Here is a 17,963-nt window from a genome sequence, read left to right as displayed (position 1 = left end):
ACACACAGACCGCACGCACACAAACAAACCGCACACACACACACACAAAGACACACACCACACACACACACACACACACACACACAAACACATACACCACACACACACACACACACAGACACTTTTTATTAACCCCTGTGTTGTCCTTCTGGGTCAAAATTGAAAATTAAAACTTTTTTTGACACTTTTGTCACTTATTTTTTAAAAAGGTTTTTGTCTCTTTCATTCCATTTTATCTCTTCTCTATGTTATTTCTAATAATGTTAATCTGTAGTTTTTTCACGTATTTCTTCTTTACTTTGAGAGAGAGAGAGAGACAGAGAGAGAGAGTGTAAGAGAAAGTGAGAGAGAGAGTGAGAGAGAGAGACAGAGAGACATAGAGAGAGAGAGAGAGAGAGAGAGAGAGAGTGTGAGAGAGAGACAGAGAGACATAGAGAGAGAGAGGGAGAGAGAGAGAGAGAGAGACATAGAGAGAGAGAGGGAGAGAGAGAGTGAGAGAGAGAGAGAGAGAGACATAGAGAGATGTGAGAGAGAGACAGAGAGACATAGAGAGAGAGAGGGAGAGAGAGAGAGAGAGAGAGAGAGAGAGAGAGAGAGAGTAAGAGAGAGAGACAAAAGAGAGAGAGTGTGAGAGAGAGAGAGAGAGAGAGAGACAGACAGCGAGAGAAAGAGGTGCGCTCAGATAAGATAAGCTACTTATTAGCTACAGGGCCCTACAGTGTAATGTAATTCAAGGCTAACCAGAGCCAGAGTAGCTGAAGCCTAAAAGTGAGGATAGTGCACAGGAGGAAGAGAAGGAGGGAACTGAAGAAGGAGAAGGCAGTAAACCGGAGAGACCATGTGGGTCAGAGCAGGAGAAGACCACAGAAGGAGATGCAGAAATAAGTGAAAGTTAAGAATTTGTTTTGAATAATATTTAATGTATACATTAATGCTTCCACTAATTATAATCCAATAATATAAATAGACATTGTTCTAAAATGGGACATTCTGCATAATGAGTACTTTTAGTTTTTGTACTTTAAGTACCATATATTGTATTGCTAATAAGTCTTTTCTTGAGTAATATTTTGAATGTATGACTTCTACTTGTAACAGAGTATTTTTACACTGTGGTACTGCTACTTTTACTTCAATGAAATATCTTAGTACTTTTTCTACTACTGCTTACATTTATTTTAAGTACACATTTATGTTGTGTATTTAAGTTGTTCCATACACTATGATTGATTGACTGAAGTGTTTACGTCTGCTCTGCACACTGCCCTTTGTACCATGCCTTCATCAGGGTCCCTTCATGCATACATATACAGTCTTGTGAAAAAATTAAGACACCCACGCTAAAGTTGACTATAAAGAGGAATAAAAAAAAATCATCTTTTGGAAATTGATCTTAATGCCTTAATTAAAAAAAATTAGGAAAAATCCAACCTTTAAGGACCTGAATTAATAATGTATCGTAAATAAATAAATGTTCTTCCTTAAAATACAGGGGGCATAACTATAGACACACATATATATATATATATATATATATATATATATATATATATATATATATATACATGTAACCTGTATACCTGTAAGCATATCTGGCTAAGGTTCTTCTAATTTATAAACTTTTTAAAACATTGAATTGACTTTGGAGTAGAATCTAAAGATATATTTTCTATATAAAACAATCTGTAGTAATAATGATCAAATATATGGTTGTAGAGAATAAAGTTTATATCGTCCTCTGATGTGAATGAAATGGTACAATTAGCCTACCCTGTACTTAAGTATATAACACAATACTTAAGTAAATGTCCTTAGCTACTTAAAGTCACAATTTTAAACAGAAATGCATCTAATCAAACTGCATGTGAAATAAGTGCTAATTATTAAATTGCTGCATTACAATAATATGGATAACATGACATGTGGAAGATAATAGTAATTACTGCTGTATGTTTGTTCATCTCTTACCTCCTACACACCGTTGTGCATTTAAATAAAATAAAAAAGTTTTGGTAGACAAAAATCGTGCACGAGTCAAACACAAAAAAAAAGGTCAAAGGTATCAGATTGAGAAATACAAGTTGGCTAAGTTCCATTGAAATGTATCTCACTTACTGTAATAACTAGTTGAGTCAGAATTCTGACTTATAATGATTATTAGTGCAGGGGAACAGTGTCATGCAGTTTAAAAAGGGCTCGCCCAACAACACCCATCTGGGTTCAACTCCCAGTCACAGAGCTTCAAGATTATCTTGAACACAACTGGATCTTGTTTTTGTATCTGCACAAACAACTTCTAGTCCGTCTAAGAACCTGTTTGGAGGGAGTTCACATGAAGCTCCAATGTATTTATTTCATTGCAGATGTTTTGACCACATACATACATAGTGTATTTCCTCAAATAAACGCTGGGGCCTTTATTTCCCTGAACTGCAGAAGGTACCAGGCTTGTTTTAGAGGCAGGCCTTTATTTCTAATTCCATCTGTTAGTATAATTGTTTTAAATAAACTGTTTTAAATGAAAAACCATAGCGTTCCAGTGGATAGAGATGATTAATTCTTTAAAGGGATAAGCCACCGTTTGTTGAAAGGGCTTATCACGGTCTCCCCTAGCTGTAGATAGGTGGGCCAATGCATTTTTTGTGCATGCATTGTTGTAGTCTGTTGAGGTGATCCTTGTGTAGGTGCTGTATTTGTATTTTATCTGTATTTTATATTGTGAATTAACTTATTAGTAGGAATGCTCATCATCCACTGTATATACCTGCTGTCACTTTGCCTCTGCCCAGGGACTACAGATGAAAATTAGCTTGTAGCTATCTCTGGTCTGTGCAACACATTTGTTGTGCAATGTCCTTGTCAAATAAATAAATAAATAAATAGTCCGGTGCAACACCAGCAGCGCCACCGCTAGTTAGCTTAGCGTAGTGAATGGAATCCTGTGTTGCCGGTTAGCATGTTGTGAGTAAAAGTGAGCCAACAAAAGACAAAAAAACAACCTAATTACTTGCACTGAGACAAAAAATGCAGGGTAGACCGTGATAAGCCCTATTTCAACAAACGGTGGAGTATTCCATTAAGAAACATTTGCAAATATTTCACCATATACATCAACAGCCAGAAGGGCGACAAAGCAATTTGGGTCAGAATGAACCAAACACCATCATTGTGTCAGTCTGAACCCTGTAAATGTACCGGGTGTTCATTTCAAATACAGGTACTACAGTATTACTGGTAGATTACAGTAAGAGCATCCAGTAGTTACACCAGTATCTGATTAACATTACAGACGCTAGCTAGCTAGCTAGCTAGCTTTGTTTCTGCTCTAGGCTAACTCGTCGGCTGATCTCGTCAGCTCATCCTTCTGTTTCTTCCAGTCTCAGATTCTCCTGGGGTCAATGTCAAAATGTCTCGCAGCTTTTCCACCCGAGTTTTCCTCCGCATACTTTAAAACTCTTTTGGTTTTGTTGTTGAAAAGTCCGTCACTCTCTTCTCTGGCAGCATTAAATGAGACCCGTGTTACATCCAGTGTAGCTATACTGCCATCTACTGGCACCTGTACATTACTACACTAAGATGAGTGTAACCCATACAGCCGCATTGACTAAAATACCGGTAGGACAATAATCCAGAAAAACAAAGTGTGGAAAAAAGCATGAATATATTGTTGAATCTGTTGAATTAAATTGGTAGAAATGTACATTACAATGAACTTGAATTTCATTTTGACTTAATATTATATGAAAGGCATTTAGGAGATTATCCACACTATTTTTTCCCCGGCCTTAATTTGAGACCGGCCTTTTTTGGTCCGTGTTGAACACGCCCCCGGCCACTATCAGAGGCCCGGCTTTTAACTGACTACCGGTTTCTATTTGAGGAAATGCGGTACATCACCTTGCAGTAATCTATACAGTGGTACAGCACAACATTCATGAGTCTGATGCTGACAGAACATCTGCCCAGATGGGTAAAAACAATCCATTGCATCAAACTGTGGTTTGGGCCATGCAAAGAGTTCAAAAAAGGTTACTGAGACGTGGTCTGTATAGAACAGAGGAACACTAGCCAACATAGACTTCATAATGTTACCAACATTTTCTCCTCAGACAGACCCAGGCTGTTGGTGGGCAGCCATCTGCTGCTGCCAGTTGGGACACAGAGACGGATACAGATATATAGATATAGATTAATTAAGATTCATAATAATTATAGCAGTTGTTATGATGAACAATGGCAATTATAGTAACAACAAAGATAATGGAACTATGACTAGAAATAATAGTTGTAGCAGTTCAGGGCGTAGCAGGGTGTTGCGGGGCATAGTAGGGCATTACAACAAAAATATGGTGTTTTTTGAAAATTAAACCATGTTAACCTATTCTGGTACAACCTCTAAATACAATTATTTGTGTGTCGCTGCAAATCAGACCCGGCAGATTAATTCTGTTATAAGTTTTTATAACAAGCTGGGCGTTTCCAGTCTTTAATATACATATTTATATATATTATATACATTTTCAATTGTTGTGAATATGAAACAACAACAAATAAAAACTTCTTTAAAACTAAAAACAGCTCACTGATTAACAAGTTTAATTTACAAAAACTGCAGAATAAAATGACGATTGGTGATTGGAGTCGAGAAACCCTCCGACACGTTAACGTGTTCATAACGTGTTTATGATCTGATGAGATGTTTGTTGTTGTTGTTGCTGTTGTTGGGTGACCTCTGACCTCAGATCTGCTGCTTCTTCACTTTTACATTAAAATGTTTTTTATCAAATATTTTAATCTGTTTGACTAATCGCACATAATTCCCATTTTGCCTCTGCGGGATGATAACTCACGCTCCTCTGTGTAATCCGGCACTCTGTGTGTTTTTCTGCAGATTAACGGATGTATACAACCGTTAATCCCACCTTTGTGTATGTACAATACATTTAATCACCTTTATGACTTTTAATGACCCACTGTGTGTCTCTGTGACTGTTAATCTGCTGATAGAATAGAAAAATAAAACACAACAAAAGAGACAGGACACCAGTGTGTTTGTATGATCTTATCTACAGTCAGTCAGTGTGTTTACGTGCAGTTTAAAAGACGATTATATTCGGGTTAAGGCAATACGCTGATTTCTCAAACGCCACAACAACATTTTTATTTTTTATTTTATTTCAGGACAATGCACATTTGATGAACATGTACAACAGTACATGTAAAATGTGCCAGATTGTAGCCCAAGGGCTAATTTCCATAATAATAATAATAATAATACATTTAATTTATAATGCACTTTTCATCAGAGATCTCAAAGTGCTACAGGTTAGAAATAAAAAAGATAAAAACCATCTGCAGTCCATTAAGCAGGTTAAAGTTACAATAAAAGGACAAAAGATATACAGTAGTAACATTTGCAATAAAACAAGGAGAAACAGGAAGAAACCAAAAGGAAAACAGGACAATTCATTAGTAAGTGTTAAAACTGAGACACAATTTATTAGTATGCTCTACTGGGCTAATACGGTACAACATACAGTTAGAGGTGGTTGCACGTTTGGTTAGCTCTAAGCCACACCTTTACTTGGCTCTTAAAGGTGGCCAGAGTGGGACATTCCCTTATTACATCTTCCTACCCCGGTTATAAGAGTTCTTATAACCCGTTAACAGAGCTAGAGAACTCCTTCAGTAACCGGAGGATTCCTGCACGTATACACTGTTGGAGCCATTATGCAACTTTCTTTCAGTTTTGTTTATATACCACTTGGTGCCAGTAATGCATGCAGTTTTATGTTTGAGCACTGGGTGGAGCATTGCCTCTGCAAAAGCATAAAGGTGATTAACAGCCAGCGATACAGAGAGGTGTGTGGCTAAGGGGAAAGCATACAGCTTTTCACTGTGTCAACATATTGTTGGATTTGTTTAAAAGGAGATTAATGAAACTAAACCAGATGAAATGGACTGTATTACCTGTGCTATGGTGAGCAGACCGTCTAAGTTGGAATAAATGGGTCACTGCACTGAAAGATATTCCATGTATGGACATTTATTTATTGGCTGCCCAGAACACACATCAGAGCAGGTTCTTCCTTCGTCCCACCTCATTGGCCTAATATAGTGCTGCTGCCCCCGTATGCAGCAGGATATTGCTTAGCTTCTGTCTATAGAGAAGTAGTTCATAAACCCACACTTCATAACATCTGAACTTTGCCGTTGAGATAAAATTTATCAGCTGCAGAGTGAAAGAATGATCAGGTATATGAAGTAGAGGTTAATTGTGGTAGATGAGATGCACACCAGACTCAACTCCTGCAATTAGTACAGACAGACAGAGAAGCTACCTAGGAGCAGCAGGCCTCATCTGAGACAAACCAGTTTGTTCCTATTGAGTTGTCTTGTAAATCTTGTCATCAAGATTTACCTTTTATTAGAAAGCTGTGACTTTATGTACTTCCGTTTACTTTGTTGAGAATTGCTCTCTAAACCATGTCTCTTGTAAAGTAAGTAAATAAGTAAAGTTTATTTCTGGAGCACATTTAAACACCGCTTAAGCTGGCCAAAATGCTGTACAAAAAAAACACTAAAGTGCTGTTTTAACTGAGGGAGGATAGTTATAGAAAGGAGTTTGAAGTACTGAAGAAGTGAAATACTTCAAATGTAATCTGCTGCAGAAGGAAAAACACTTAGACTCAAAGTAACTGAAGCAACTTTCTGCAGTGGGGAGGGGGCTCACGGGAGACATTTACCTTCTGGGCTTTCTGCAGAAATCTCTTGGGTTTAGACAACAAAACTACTTAGTTTAGGAAAAGCTAGTGGTTTGGGTTCAAATAAACACTTCTGGCAGACAGCTCTATAACATTGTAGATGTATATGGGATTATTTTTGTGCATTTTTTAATTCAAAGCCAAACTTCTCAAGTATCCAACAAAAATCACTAACTTAAGCTAAAAATTGTCATCTCAAAAGTAAAACCTAAAATTTGTCCTTTTTTGTTAACGATTCCCTCTGATTCTTTCTCAATGATCAGTCTTTTGCTCTCCATTGTGTCTCTCCATCATGTTTGCCTTAACTGCAAAGTGATGGAGAGAGCATCTCAACTGTAAACAAAAGGACATATTATCAAATTAATAAAATATATTAAATAGTTTGACTACACAAATGTTTTGTTTGCAGGTTCTGAGTTTTACTTTAGAGATGTCAATTTTTTTTGCTTGAGGTAGTGATTTTTGTTTGATACTTGAGTTTTATTTGGAATTAAACAAAAATAATCCCATAGACAGCCCTGAAGGCAAACTTGTCCCGTATGCGAGGGAGGGAAACACAGCTGACTTCCTATTTTAACGTCTGCTGTTTCTGCTGTTTTCAGCAGCTCTCCGAGACAAAATGGCTTCCATGTCAGAGGAGGATTTCTGCTGTTCGGTCTGTCATGATGTCTTTAGAGATCCTGTTATTCTGTCATGTAGCCACAGCTTCTGTAAAGACTGTCTGCAGAGCTGGTGGACAGAGAAACCAAAACAGGAGTGTCCAGTTTGTAAGAAAAAATCTATGTATGAACCACCTCGTAACCTGGAGTTAAAGAAGCTGTGTGAGAGTTGGCAGTTGGAAAAACAACGTAATCACGGGGGCGGTCCCTGTCATTCCGAGGTGGAAGTGCCAAGTTTTGTAAAAATTGGAGAAAGTTTGTGACCTGTGAAAACTTTTTAGTGTTTTTGATAAAATCCAATATGGCAGCGGGATCAATTACGTTGATGTCACAAATTGGCATGTGTCGGCCTTAGGAACTCCCACAGTAATAAAAGACACCGCTAGTAAGTTTTAATTCCAAATTTTTGCTAATTACAGTGCCACCTATAGGTCTAAGATCACCAAATTTATTGAGCCTCTTCCTAATTGGGACCTGTACCTGTGTACTAACATTGGTTTTGATACGTGAAAGACTTGCCGAGATATGAGTTGACTTCCTGTTTGGCAGCTTCACTGTTGATTTCGATTGGATGTGACGGGCAAACACTGTTGAATATCAACACACAATGTAATGTGTTTTGTGAGCCATGGTCTGAAGATCATCTGTGCCAAGTTTCGTGAAAATGGGACCAATTTTGTGACCAGTGCTTTTGATGAAATCCAATATAGCGGAAGGTCCAACATGGCGGATCTTGACATCATGGGGTGTGTTGAGTTTGGCATCATCCAAGCATTCCAACTATATCTCGAGTTTCAAAATCAGGCATACAGTTCAAAAGTTAATTGCATGGATGCAACGCCAACTTCGACCCATTGGTGGAAAGATGTGTAATAATAACAAAAGGTAGAATCACTAACACAGGAAACATTACAGCAGGAACCCACAACCCTAACAAGTTGTATGTGTGATTTCTTCATTTCCAATATTGTCTGTAATGCACGAAAGATATATTCTGTTTTTGCGAGAGATAAATATTAATATGATTAATCGTGATATGATGTGATAAGACTCATGCAGCTGATTACCAAGCTTCATTTAAATGAGATTTATGATGTGTAAAAACCAGTAATGATACTTTTTATAAAAATGTTATAGCGCCTTTTATACAAGAAACGGGCCTACTGTACAATAAGGAAACAGCATGACATAATCAGACATAGAATGAACATAAAAATGGGGATAGAACGCCATAAATAATGGAAATATGATTGGAAAATAAAACACACAGCAGTAGCTAAAGCAGTAGCGCTATAGGCCTACAACTGGCAGTCAATCCTTATAGTTTGGGCTGAAAGTGAACAAGGGGTGTGTTCTATTTCAATCCCCCGCCCACTTTCCCTCTGCTCTCCAAGTGGCCACCGTGTGACATATGCTGTTACATCATAACAAGGGCTGAGGGGAAGTGAAGGAGGACATGTTGAAACACTAATGAAACACAGCTTCTGACTATGGAGATGTAACTCAAATATCCACACTGAAAAACACATCTGAACTGTCCCTTTAAGATAAAACTCATCAGCTGTCTGAGAAAGCTCCATATCTTACATCATCTGAGACAAAGCAGGAAACCAGTTAGTTCTTGTTGAGTTGTCAGTGAGAAGACATGCACCGAAAGACAGACAGTAAGATTTACCTTTTATTACAAAGCTGAGACTTTAAGTGAGGGAGGACAGTTTCAGAAAGGAGCTCTAAAGTACTGAAGAAGTTAAATACTGTAATCTGTTGCAGACTGAAAAACACTTTGAGACTCAAAGTGAAAGTAACTGAGGCAACTTTCTGCAGCAGGGAGGGGCGCAGAAATCTCTTAGGTTTAGAAAACAACACTACTTAGTTAAATTTAGGAAATTTTGGAAAAGATAGTGGTCTGGGTTAACCTTCTAACACTGTTCCAGTCAAAAATGACCAATTGAAACATTCCCTGTATCATAAAAATAGGATTTTTCATCAGATTGCTTCAAGACCTTATGATATCCTTCACAAGAGGTGTTGGAACACATAAAATTCATTGTGAATACTTTCTTTGAATTTTGAGTGATTTATTCAAATTGGTCACACTTTTTTTGTTTACGTTCAAAAATGACCGCCATAGGAAATGAATGGCAAAGAGTATAATTTTCATCCAGGAGATGAAAGACATCTCCATACACACACTCCTGCTACTTTCCTTTGCTTGTGTGCCCATTCTACACACGCGTGTGCGCACACACACACACACACACACACACACACACACACACACACACACACACACACACACACACACACACACACACACAAACACACACACACACACACACACACACAAACACAGAGTACATGTCAGTTCATGTTGTCATGTTGCCACTTGTGCATGTGAACCACCAATGTTTGCACACACATGCAGGCACACACACACATGTTGTACATTGTAGGTTCTTTATACAATAAATGTTCTGTTACAAATATTGTTTGTCATTTTAATTGGTATTTATGTTAAAATAAAAGCAGTTAAAACTGGGACAGTTTTGCAGACAGCCCTGAAGGCAAACTTGTCCCGTGTGCGAGGGAGGGAAACACAACTGACTTCCTGTTTTAACGTCTGCTGTTTCTGCTGTTTTCAGCTGCTCTCAGAGACAAAATGGCTTCCATGTCAGAGGAGGATTTCTGCTGTTCGGTCTGTCATGAAGTCTTTAGAGAGCCTGTTCTTCTGTCATGTAGCCACAGCTTCTGTAAAGACTGTTTGGAGAGCTGGTGGAGAGAGAAACAGACGAGAGTGTCCAGTTTGTAAGAGAAGATCTTCAAGGGGAGAACCACCTCGTAACCTGGACTTAAAGAACCTGTGTGAGAGTTTCTTACAGCAGAGAGATCAGAGAGCTTCAGAGGCTCAAACTCTTCTGTCTGGACCATCAGCAGCCAGTGTGTCTCGTCTGTCTACATTCAGAAAAACACTCCAACCACAGAATCAGACCCATCGATGAAGCTGCACGACAACACAAGAGGGAACTTCAGGAAACTCTGGAGCCCTTAAAGGAGAAGATAAAGGTTTTTGAACAAGTTAAAGTGAAGTTTGATCAAACAGCAAAACACCTGAAGGTCCAGGCCCGACGCACAGAGAAACAGATTAAGGATCAGTTTAAGAAGCTTCACCAGTTTCTAGAAGAGGAAGAGGAGGCCAGGATGGCTGCACTGAATGAGGAAGAGGAGCAGAAGAGTCAGAGGATGAAGGAGAAGATGGAGGCTCTGAGCAGAGAGATAGCAGCTCTTTCAGACACAGTCAGAGCCACAGAGGAGCAGCTGAGAGCTGAAGACATCTCATTCCTGATCAACTACAAGGCTGCAGTGGAAAGAGTCCAGCAGAGCCCCCTGCTGGAGGATCCACAGCTGCTCTCAGGAGCTCTGATAGACGAGGCCAAACACCTGGGCAACCTGAGCTTCAACATCTGGAACAAGATGAAGGACATGGTCTCCTACACTCGTCTTATTCTGGATCCAAACACTGCTTATCCAGAACTCATCCTGTCTGAAGATCTGACCAGTTTTAGACTTGGAGAGAGACAGAATCTTCCTGATAATCCAGAGAGGTTTGATTTTTACTTCTCTGTCCTGGGCTCTGAGGGCTTTAACTCAGGGACTCACAGCTGGGATGTCGAGGTTGGAGACAGTACAGACTGGACACTGGGTGTGTTAGCAGAGTCTTTCCAGAGGAAGGGAGAAATACATTCTGGATTATGGAGAATAAGGTTCTCTGGAGGTAAATACTCAGCGTGGTCTCCACCAGCTCCACGCACTGTTCTCCCATTTAAGAAGCAGCTCCAGAGGATCAGAGTGACTCTGGACTGGAACAGAGGAAAACTGTCGTTCTCTGATCATGATACTAACACACACATACACACCTTCACACACACTTTCACTGAGAAGATGTTTCCATGCATTTTCACTGTGGATAAAGTCCCACTGAAGATAATACCACTGAAGGTCTGTGTAATAAAACAATAGAGCAGTGTTTCTCATCGGGGGCGGTACCGCCCCCCAGGGGGCGTTCAGAAGATGATGGGGGGCGTTGGAAGTAATATTTTGGAAAGGGGGTCGTTGAGGTGCCCTTAGGGGGCGTTTGTTTGAAAGCTAGTTTAAACCAAAGATTCACAATAACAACACGTTTATACTTAAACTACAAAAAAATCAGTGGTCCGCAACATTAAAACCTGCCAGATCACGTCACTGCGACTGGACGGGTATCATAACTCTTCTGTGCTTCTGTCAGCTTTGTTTGTCACAGCTCCGTGCTGCCTTCATGGAGATGGGATGTCAGAGCATCATCTTAAATGATCTCTGTACTATGCGAAGCTTCGTTCAGATAAAAAAAAAAAGCAATCGCTGTGACGTCCTGTTGTATTCTTTAACCCCCCCCAATGTAGCACAAGTAGACTTTATATGTTACAGTAGGCCTAACTGTTTTTCATCAGATCGTTCATAGAACACAACGTTTCCTACTGCACCTGAAGGCAGCTTCATTTCACGGAGCAAGAGAGAAAGAAAAGAGACGTGAGAGAGACATCGACTGTGCTTTGTTGTTTGGCAAACAGTCAGCTGTTCTACAAACTCCCGAGCAGTTCAGGGCTTGTGTTTGCTGTTTTTTTTTTCTTGTGGAAGTGATAGAGGTAGTGATGTCACTGTTTACTGTACGGGATTCTCACACCTCCACAAAACACAGCGCAATATGGACTTGGATATGGACTTTCTTTACGGTTTTTTTTCTGCTATTTACTCACAAGACAGGCGATAGCAAACATATAATCTTCTAACCTTGACTTTTCTAAGCATCAAAAAAGGGTTCTCACTAACTTTCAAAGGTTGTAAAATTATTTCCATTCGGCAGTAGGTGTCGTTCTCCAAGTCGTTTGTCATCACCAAAATACTTTTGTGTGTGTGTGTGTGTGTGTGTGTGTGTAATCCTTCTGCTTTTACCCCTTGATAAGTGCCAGCTTGTTTTCCGTTAGAACAATTCGATTATAGATTTAGATTTGAATGAAAAATAGATTTGAATGTTAAATTGCTAGCTGTTTCTGATTGGCTACTGTTATTGTTTGTAATAATAATAATAATAATAATAATAATACATTTTATTTAAAGCGCCTTTCATGACACCCAAGGTCACTTCACAAACAAAAAAGGACATTCGAATTATAGTCATCTTCTAACGGTGCTGAGGTTCACACCAGGGACATGCAGCAGGCCTTTTGATAATACCTAATTATAGTTTGAATGTTACATATCTAGTAGTTCTGATTGGCTGCTGTTATTTAATTTGAATGTCAAATGGTTGCAATTTTTTTAAAACCTGTAAATATATATAATTTCTATTCAAATGGCTTTTTGATACCTGGGAAACTAATACATGTGTTGTTTGTCATTCAAATTAGCCTACATAATATTTGATGGGGGGCATTAGGGACCTGCATAATGGATAAGGGGGCGCTGGCACAAAAAAGGTTGAGAACCACTGCAATAGAGTGTAGTTTTAGGGTGGTGATAATAATAGTAAACAACTATTCACTTCATAAATGTTAATGTATTCCATCTTTTTATGTAGAAATAATATCTGAACTGAATGATAAAATAAGTTCAAACTTCATATTGGCAGCAGCGAACACTAACACGAGTCAGTAGATGTGGACGCCACTCCTTGCGGCCGTGCATTTGCGCGGCACTCAGACACTGCAAATCATCACCAATGAAAATGGAACTCTCTGCTGAGTTCAATGATACCTCACAGAATAGTGTACAAGAAACGGGTCATTAGTTATGAAAGGGGACGTGGTCTGAGTACATGGGCGTGACTAGAGTATAGGGGCCGGCTCAATATCACATGTAGACCACACATTCTAAGTTCCATGTAAATTGGATGATGTTTGTCATTTAAGGCTGATTTCCTGTTGCCAGCAGGGGGCTCTATGACCAAAAGTCAATATAGGCCTGTAGATCTCCTCAAGCCTGGACTGTTGATGGGAAATGTCAAGCAGAATGGACAACGTACACTCTAGTTACAGCCACTTTCTCGTTCATCGCTAAACACTCAAAATAGCCGCTATGCCACGCCCACACCGTTTGATGAAAAGTTTTGCTTTTAATCACTTTTTATCATTGAGGTCTTGAGATGGCAAACACCAAATTTGAAGTCCATTGGATGAAATCTCTAGGAGGAGTTCGTTAAAGTATAGCACCTTGACTTTGGGCCTACTTCCTGTTGCCACTAGGGGGCGCTATGACCTTAAGTAAATATCGGCCTTTTTTTGTCCTCAGGGTTGGAGTCTTATGAATCCTGAAAAGTTTCGAGCCAGTTGGACAACGTACACTCGAGTTACACCCACTTCCTTCTTCGATGGCGAAACGCACAAAATGGCTGCCTCGCCACGGCCACGCCCTATGACGAAAAGTTTTAATAACTTTTCATCTTTAACGTCTTAAGATGGCACAGACCGAATTTTGAAGACTATCGGATGAAATCTCTAGGAGGAGTTTGTTAAAGTACGACATGTGGAAATGGCCAAAATCGCACTAATTTCAAACTTTCAATTCAAAATGGCGGAGTTCCTGTTGGGTTAAGGGTATGGCTCCAATGAGCTTTTTTGTACGTCTTGACATGATACATATGTATATTACATTTGTTAGACTACGTCAAACGTACTGCAGGGGCTCAATTTCTTTAATTTTGTGGGGGGCGCTAATTAGACATTTTTGTGCGCCTATTCCCGAAACCTTTAAAATATGTAAATTTTCACCAAGCTTGATGCAACCGCCAATTTTGGTGAGTTTTTGAGTATGTTAAGCCCGTTAAAAAAGGTGATTCATTTGGTGTAAAAACAATTCCTTCAGTTTCAATCGGGCCTTCACCGCTGTCAGCGCTCGGGCCCTGATTAAGGTTGTTAATATAAAGGGTAGTAAACTGATAAAAGGTTTTAAAAAGCTAAAAGATATGTTTACATATGTAAATATGGACGTTTACATATGTACATATGGATGTTTACATATGTACATATGAATGTTTACATTTGCAAATATGGATGTTTTGTTTTTTTGTCGCCTTTTGATGTTTTTGTCTTTTTTTGCGAGTTTTATTCCCGATAATTTTCCCGATGTTTTTATCGCTTTTAAAAATCCAAGCCCTAAAATCCATTTTAAAATCTCCTTAGATAGTTAGAGATCTCAACACCCCCAATGTTGAACCCAAAGTTACCCCTTTGTGTTCTGTCGCCATTTACATTGTTGTGATTGTTTTAGTGTTTAATGTCTGTGTGTAGTTTTGATGTAAGTCATTATTTTGAGATTATAACTGATTATTTTGAGATACTAAGCAGGGTTTGACATAAGCAACGGCCTGATGGCCTGATGGCCCGGGGCCAGTAAGACAGTACTTCGGGCAAGTTGAGTCAGTTCCTTGTAATTTGAAGCTAACGTTGGGTGCAACACTATCTTTTCTTTTTAACTCTGTCCCGGTAGAACTGAATGTATTTGTCATTTAACATCAATAAATGTCTGTGATGTGAAATAAAAGCAGTCTTGGTCATTGGTAACATTCAGCAAAAAAGAAACTGAACTCTGTTTAAGCACATTTATCCACATCAGTATTACATTGTATTGTCAGGTTTTCCCAAAAGCATGTTTGCAGAAGCAGTGAGACTGTAAACCAACAGCCATCTGATTAAAGCTACTGAATAAACATTAATCATTGGGTTGTGCTTTCAGATAATAATGCTTACTGAAACATAGAAGGCAGTGGGAACAGAAATATCAGAAGATTACCTTTGTTAGCTGATAATGGTTCATGAAGATGAAACCGGCAAACAGTTACAGAAATGCTCATGTATGTATATGATTGAACAATTACAACATTTGGGATGGTTACAGTGAGAGTGCAGCTCACACTTGCTAAAAGTCTCTACACAGCTTAATGTAAATGTGCAACAATATCTAACAATAGCTTAGAAATACAGTCCGCTAACATCAAAAGGTTCTCGGGGGAGGTTTGCCAGTGCCCCCTTAATATTAAGCCTCAATCCCCCTCTGGCCCCCCTAAATTTAGCAAATATTTTCATACATTATTAACCCCACCTTTATCCTCAGAGGATATTATTCATGATAAATAAAACGTAGGTTAACACTGAAAGAGTATTTTAGTGTTCATTTTTCTATGTGTATCGTTAGTATTTTGTAGAACAAAACCTATGGAGGGTTAGTGGTATGTGACACTTGTGCTTAATGTATTTGGTGCCCCTACAATCACATGTGGCCCCAGCCTGGCCCCCCATTTGAAATAGTCTAGAACCACCACAAGGAGTAAAGACATGCTGTGAATTATTACTTTCATTATGTTATTTTTTTAATTTTTTCATTGCTGTATTTATTGCTGTTTTTAGTAAGTTAATTGTTTGTGGTTTGTGGTGTATATTCCCATGTGATGTCTTCCTGCTGCATACAAATTGCCCTTCTGGGACAAAGAATAAACTGAACTGAACTGAACTGGACCTTCAATAGCGGCTGCAGGGACTCGCACCCTGCTAGAAACTGCTGTCCATTCTCCTCCGTCGCCAGGGGTTAGCTAGTAATATTAGCATACCCAGCTGTCCCTCTGCCAGACAGCAGCTCCGGTCTGGCTTGGAGCTACTCCAGCCACCTTCCTCCACAGAGCTTCAGAGGAAGGTAGTCCACAAAGCATTCCTGGATGGGATTAAAACGTGCTCTGGTTTAATGGAATTTCTTTAAGCCAATCGCAATCGTCTTGGGCGGCGACGGAGCCACAGTGCCTCTACAAAATAGCCTCGGGAAGGAACTTCTTTTGGTGGAATGTGTATGTTCAAAAGTAGTTTTAGTCATGCAACAGATAACTCGGATTGGACAGATAGTCTAGCTAGCTGTCTGGGTTTACCATACCCTATGTTGTGTGACTTTGGTGTTTTAAAGGGTTAGGAACTAACAAAACTAACAAACTAAGCGATGGAGGCAGCGATGGAGGCAGTGGTAGAGCAGCGACTCCTGTGTTCTGGGAGGTAAAATAATAGTTTTGGTCAAAGGAGTCTGGTGGCTTTGATCAGTGACGGACTGGTCATCTGGAATTTGGGCAAATGCCAGAAGGGCCACTACTGATAATTTGTTTTTGGTTATTGTGATAAGTTATTTTATGCATGCAGCCACAAATATTCAAGATTGTACTGCAGTGAAGTGTGTGGAAAGATTCAATCGGAAGGCAATTCAATTCAATTTTATTTATAGTATCAAATCATAACAAGAGTTATCTCGAGACACTTTACAGATAGAGTAGGTCTAGACCACACTCTATAATTTACAAAGCCCCAACAATTCCAACAATTACAGTAATTCCCTCAAGAGCAAGCAGTGCGACAGTGGCGAGGAAAAACTCCCTCTTGGGAAGAAACCTCGGACAGACCCAGGCTCTTGGTAGGCGGTGTCTGACGGGCCGCTTGGGGTTGTGATGAACAGTGGCGATAATAGTCAAATTAATAATGGAACAGTGACTTCAAATGGTAGTCGTAGTAGTTCATGTCATATCAGGCGCGGGCGGCTCCTGGATGTAGAGTGGCCCAGCAGAGCATGGATGGACGTAGCAGGAAGCAGCAGGGTTCAGCAGGACGCAGCATGACATTGCAGGGCACCGCTGAGCTCAGCAGGGAGTGCAGCAGGACCACGGCGACAGCTGCAACCAGGATCTTGGTGCCAACGTTCTCCAAGGAAATACGCTGGGGGAAAAAACAGAAGGACTCCGGGGAGTAAACTCCCCAGAAGCTAGGATTAGTAACAAGCATTTCTGGGACGGGATGCACACAAATGGTAATAGAAAGGGAGAGGAGAGAGCAGCTCAGTGTGTCAAAGGAAGGAAGGAAGTCCCCCGGCAGTCTAGAACTATAACAGCGTAACTAAGAGAGACAGGACATAAGGAGAGGTAGCCTGTTCAGGCTTTGAACTCTCCCCTGCCGGATCGGGCTTTGCTGGCCTGCCTCCCTCTACTTTTGTTATATGTTATTAATCTAACAATTATGAAGAGAAGCAGGTGGGCCAGTTAGGTGGACACTGCAACTCCTCACTCCCTAACTATAAGCTTTATCAAATAGGAGAGTTTTAAGTTTATTCTTGAATGAGGTGACAGTGTCTGCCCCTCGCACCCAGATTGGGAGCTGGTTCCACAGGAGAGGAGCCTGGTAGCTGAAGGCTCTGGCTCCCATTCTACTTTTAGAGACTCTAGGTACTACAAGTAACTCTGCATTCTGGGAGCGCAGTGCTCTAGTGGGACAATAAGGTATTAGGAGCCCTTCTAGATATGATGGTGCTTGACCATTTAGAGCTTTGTAGGTCAGGAGAAGGATTTTAAATTCAATCCTGTATTTTACAGGAAGCCAATGCAGAGAAGCTAATACAGGAGAAATATGATCTCTTTTCTTAGTTCTTGTGAGAACACGCGCTGCAGCATTCTGGATCAGCTGGAGAGTCTTAAGGGACTTATTTGAGC

The 17,963-nt window shown here is 39.8% G+C and overlaps 1 pseudogene; it reads left to right on the top strand.

Annotated features, from left to right (window-relative positions):
* The first annotated feature begins 7,229 nt into the window (after positions 1-7,229).
* Positions 7,230-11,492, top strand: LOC120547651 (annotated as a pseudogene).
* Positions 11,493-17,963: the final 6,471 nt, after the last annotated feature.

The sequence above is a fragment of the Perca fluviatilis genome, chromosome 19, assembly GCF_010015445.1.
Source record: "Perca fluviatilis chromosome 19, GENO_Pfluv_1.0, whole genome shotgun sequence".
Taxonomy (NCBI): domain Eukaryota; kingdom Metazoa; phylum Chordata; class Actinopteri; order Perciformes; family Percidae; genus Perca; species Perca fluviatilis.
This window is presented reverse-complemented; position numbering and strand designations above follow the sequence as displayed.